We start from the raw sequence: 6,033 nt of genomic DNA, 5'->3' as shown, positions 1-6,033 counted from the left end.
AAAAAAAAAAGAAAAAAAAAAAGTTCAGATTTTACCACATCCTTATCAGCTCTTGTTGTTCTGTCCCCCCCCCCAGCCCTGTAACCATCGAAATAAATAAATAAATGTGAGGTAATATTTCTTTGTAGGTTTGATTTATATTTTCCAAATAACTCGTGATGATAACCATCATTTCATATACTTATTGGTCATTTGTATATATGTGGAGAAATGTTTAAGTCTTTTGCCCATTTTAAAGTTTGTTTTTATTCTTGAGCCTTATTTTTTTCCTTTCCCACTCTTATCCCCTTCTGAACACAACAGCTAGAGAAATGTTTTTAAGATGTATTAAATATGATATATGGAATGCTAACAACTCTAATAAGAAACAGAGCTTAATGGCTTAACACATTGTAAGTTTGATATTACTTTTAAATATCTTAGTCCATTGTGTGTCTTGGGGACACCTTAGCTCCTTGCAGTCGCCTAGGGACTAAGGCTTCTCTTTCTCTTTATTTTACCACCATAATTATATAATTTTGAGATTTGTTTCAGAGGGTAAGTGTGTATGAAGGAAGACTTTAGGGTCCAGGCTGGAAGTGGCATATATCATTCACCTACATTGTACTGGTCATAGCTAGTCACATGATCCTACTTAACTGCAGGAGGACTGGGAAAAGTAATATAATAGTATTATAATAAAGAAAAGAGCACAGGCATTAATGAGCACCAATAGTCTCTGTCTCAGTGTATACTGAATTGTAATTTTCTTGCTTAAAACCCTCTAGTGACTTCTTAATACATGTAGAATAAAATTGGCCTCTGCCTTTGTTTTATCCTTCTTACATTATACCACCTTTCTCCCTTAATATTTTCTAGCCACATTCAACTAGGTCATTTTCCATAACATAAAAAGCTTTTTCCTCCTAGAATACGTGTGCTTTGCAGTTTCTTTTGCCTGGAACACTCTAAATATGTTCATGATTGTTTTCTCTTCCAACCCTAAAGTGTCAGCTTAAATTCTGTCTTTAACTAATAGCCCTAACTAAAGTAGCCTTTCTTTTCTCTGTCCTTTATAATATTAAGGTGTTTCTCTCATGGCATATATCACAATCTATCATTATTTTATTTGAAAAAATTAATTTTCTTAAATATGTCCTTTGGTAGAAAAGGATGTCTGTCTTGCTCACGGTTGATTCCTGGCAGCACCCAGCCAGTGCTTAGCATGCACTGGTAATTCAGTGATTATGGTGTAGGAATGAATGAATTTTATGTAGAACACACTGAAGTAGAGAGATTGGAGAGAGAGAATTACAATCAAGGGCTCTCAGGGTAAGTTAGGTGAATTGCTTAAAGGTTGGATTTCAGTGGTGACAGTTTCAATGGAACAGAAAAGGATGGGTGAGAGACATTTCAAAGGAATGATGTGTTGACTTTAAAGGGAGTCTGGGTGAGAAAATAGTAATTTGTAATTTACAGATTGATAAAAATTAGAAGAACTAGAATTTGGAAATGAGAATAATGATGAGCTGCAACTGATGCTTGTTTAGTTTGAGGTGATAAGATAGCATACAAGTAGAAATGTTGAACGATGACTTGGATGAGAGAACACAATCAGAATTACAGATTTGAGAGTCAACCAGTCAAAGGTAATATGAGAAAGCCTTAAACATGGGCAAGCTTTTGAGACAGAGGATATGTATTGAGAAGAGGAAATAACTCAGGAGGAGGGAAAAGAGTAATCAAAAATTGAAACCAGGAGTAAGTGGAAAGGTAAGAAAATCAATTTAATGTAGGCTTAATAAAAGCAAGCATATTGTTTCAAGAAAGAGAGACACTTGACTTGGCTATTCCTTGTGATATGCCTGTAAAGGTTCTGAAATGTTAATCTTTCATGAAGTAGTTTGAGGTTACAGGGTGCCTTGGGTGTTGTTCTGTCTATAAAAAAGTATAGTATGGTGAGAATGTTAAATAGTACAGTTTTCACTTATAAAGTGGAATATGAATAGTTATTTCATATGTTGCGGTGGAGATTAATAATATTCTAGTAAAAGTACTTAGCATACATACTCTGTGCACTGTGTGTCCAGTAAACATTTTTGTAGTGCAACACAGTGAGACAGTATAGTTAGGCTTCAAGGTTAAAGAGTTTGCAGAGGAAGAAAAGATTTTTGGGTTTGTTGTAGCAACTCTTTAAAAAAAAGAAACACAGTAGTACCTTCCTACCCCCATCCATGTTTTTACTATCCATGGCTTTGCCTTTCCCACATATCAAGTTACCTGTGATCAACAGACATTACCCTGGCTTCATGGTCTTCCTTCTGATGTATGTCAGGTCAGTAGTAGCCCAATGCTATATCAGAATACCTATGTCATTGATTTTACTTTATCTCTTTGTGTAGGATGATGTCATCTGACATCATAAGAAAAGTAAGTACAGGACAATAAGATATTTTGGGGCTGGGGTTATGGCTCAGCGGTAAAGTGCTTGCCTTGCACGTGTGAGGCGCTGGGTTCAATCCTCAGCAACCACATAAAAATAAACAAAACAAAAGTTTTAAAAAAAGATATTTTGAAAAAGACCACATTTTTGTAACTTTTCAGTATAATGTTGTAATTGGTTTATCACTATTGTTAATCTCTTACTGTGCCTTATTTATAAGTTAAACTTTATGTATGTATAAGAAAAGATGTAGGGTTTGCTATTCTTCATGTTTCTGGCATCCACTGGGAGTCTTGGAACAAACCACCCTGTGGATAAGGAGGACAGGGCTACAGAATTCTTTTTAGAATGTTCCAGTAAGTAAAAATAAATAAAAAGCTTCTATTGAGATAATATTTATTGATTTACTTGGAAATATTATTAATTGGAATTTTCTGATCTGAAAGTGTACAAAATTCTAGCAGTACAATGGTAGCATCTGTTTACGCTTCGTAATCACAACACATAATTTTTAGAATCATTTATAATGCAGATGTCTCTTAGAAATGCATTGTCCTTTAAAATAGTTTCAGAGTAAATTGTAAATTTTTAAAGAAAAATATTTATGTATCTTTAGTTTTAGGTGGAACATTATTTTGTTTTTATGTAGTGCTGAGGATCGAACCGAGTGCCTCATGCATGCATGCTAGGCGAGCGCTCTACCACTGAGCCACAACCCCAGCCCATAAATTCTTTTTTTTAATATATATATTTTTAAGACATCGATGGACCTTTATTTTGTTCATTTATTTATATGTGGTGATGAGAATTGAACCCCATGCTTCACACATGCTAGGCAAGTGCTCTACCACTGAGCCACAACCCCAGCTCCTGTAAATTCTTGTGTTCAACTACAACTAAAAAATAAATATTTTTAAAAAATGTTACTAACATTCTTAAAGCCCCTTACTCCTTCCTTCCTTTCATTCTTTTTTTTCAGTAGTAAAACTTGGCGGTGGATAGTATACTGAAAGATTCCATTGCCAGCCTATAGATGTTATATGACTTTGTCTCTGATAAACAAGAGAGCCATTAACATTCATTTGCATTCTCATCTTTTTTTTTTTTTTTAGGTACTGGAGATTTAGCCCAGGAGTACTTTACCACCAGCCCTTTTTATTTTTTATTTTGCCACAGGGATTTGCTAAATTGCTGAGGCTGGGCTGGAACTTGTGATCCTCCTGCCAAGCTTGGGATTACAGATGTGTGCCACTGTTAGTATGTTCATCTTTCTATTTTGGGATCATTGATGAGTTACCTGGGCAGAATTTGAACTGTCCTATAGCTTGAATAATCATGTTCTTTTCTGTCTTAACATGAAATGGGGGAAAAAAATAAGAATAAGTAGTTAGGAATAAAGGATAAAGTAAAAAGACAGGTAAGTGAGGAAAGAATAATTTAAAAATGAAGGAAGGGGGCTGGGGTTGTGGCTCAATAGTAGAGTGCTCGCCTTGCACATGTGCGGCCCTGGGTTTGATCCTCAGCACCTCATAAAAATAAATAAATAAAATGAAGGCATTGTGGCCAACTACAACTGAAAAATAAATATTTTTGAAAAATGAAGGAAGGGAGGAGAAAAGGGAGTTGAAAAAAATTTGTGAAAAGAATCATCTAAAAGTTATCTTTCCCTTCGCCTTAGGTATCAACTTGTAGTAAATTCATAATTGAAACTTGCTTTTCTAGTACCATATAATTGGTAACTTTAGATTATTTACTACCTGGAACAGATGTAACACAAATTCTTGTGTTCAACTACAACTAAAAGATAAATATTTTTTAAAAATGGAAGCATAATTTAATAAAATCAAACAGTATCCAAATACAACTGTCTGAATTTTTATTTCTGTAAAATTGGTGGTGCGATTTTTAGCCTTAGATAGAAAGATAATGCAGTGGAGGATAACTGTAGCAGGCGCTATACAAGTATTTTATATACTATTTTGTTTTATTCCTATAGCAGCCTTGTAGGTAGGTATTATAGAAGTAGTACAGAAAGGTTAAATAATTGCTCAATGTCACACAGATAATAAGTGGCAGAGCAAGAGTTCAAATTGTAATGTTTCTGTTCTCTTATACTTTTATTCATCCCTGTGCTTCATTTTATGACTTCATTTAGTCATTAGTCTTACTGGCTTAAAAAAGATTTATTAAGATATAAATTACATAGGATATAATTCATTCATTTAAAGTATACATTTCATTGGCTTTTAGTGTATTTATAGAGTTATTTAATTATCACCCAGTTTTAGAACATTTTTATTATCCCCAAAGGAAACCCTTTGCTTGTTAGTTGTATGTACCAGTCATATGCAACCACTAATCTACTTTCTCTCCTTATAGATTTGCTCATTCTAGACAATTCATATAAATGAAGTCATATAGTGTTTGGTGCTTGGTGACTGACTTTTTTTCACTTAGCCTAATGTTTTTAAGGTTTATCCATGTTACAGGATTTATCAATTCTTTACTCTTTTTTATTACTAAATAATAATCCATCTTATGAATATACCATGTTTTATTTACCCATTTATCAGACAATGGGCATTTGAGTTGTTTTCCCTTTTGCATTTGGCTATAATGAATACTACTATGAACATGTTCATGTTTTTTATTTTTTAAATTTTTATTCTGCCATATTTTTATGGCAAAATATACATAACATAAATTTTACCTTTTTAACCATTTTTAGGCATGTTCACATTGTACAAACATCACTGCCTATTTGTAGTACTCAAATTTTTGCAAACAAAAGTCTGTACACACAAACACTAATTTCTGTCTCCCATCCCCCAGCCTCTGGCAACCACCATGCTACTTTTCATCTTTGACTTTGACCACTCCAGAAACTGCATATAAATGGACTCTTATAGTATTTGACTTTTTATGAGTACTTGTTTCACTTAACATAGCATCTTTAAGGTTTATCCATATTGTATGTACCCTGTATCAAAATTTCCTTCCTTTTTAAGGCTGACAGTATTCCAGTGACTCCATATACACATTTTGTTTACCTGTTCAACTGTTGATGACATTTTGCTTGCTTCTACCTTTTGACTATTGTGAACAATACTGTCACAAACATCAATGTAAAAATATTTGAGTCCTCAGTTTTACTTCTTTTGAGTATATACCCAGAAGTGAAAGTGCTGGATCATTCTATTTCAGATTTTTTAAAAAAGTATTTATTTAATTTTTTAGGTTTAGATGGCACAACACAATGCCTTTATTTTTATGTGGTGCTGAGGATCGAACCTGGGTCCCGCCTGTGCGAGGCGAGCGCTCTACCGCTGAGCCACAATCCCAGCCCCCTATTTCAGATTTTTAAATGAACTGCCATAGTGTTTTTCACAGGGGCTTCACCATCTTACATTCTCCACATCTTTACCAAAACTTATTTTTTTGTTTTTTGATAATAGCCATTCCAGTAAATACAAGCTAGTAATGTCTTACTTTGTCTTTGATTTCCATTACTAAGGGTTAGTGATGTTGAACATCTTTTAAATGTGCTGTGTACCTTCTTGGAAAATGTCTATTCAAGTCCTTTGTCCATTTTTGGGGGGTGGGCGGGATGG

Source organism: Marmota marmota, unplaced genomic scaffold (assembly GCF_001458135.2).
Source record: "Marmota marmota marmota unplaced genomic scaffold, marMar, whole genome shotgun sequence".
Lineage (NCBI taxonomy): Eukaryota > Metazoa > Chordata > Mammalia > Rodentia > Sciuridae > Marmota > Marmota marmota.
The sequence above is the reverse complement of the archived record's forward strand: the minus strand, read 5'-3'. Positions refer to the sequence as shown.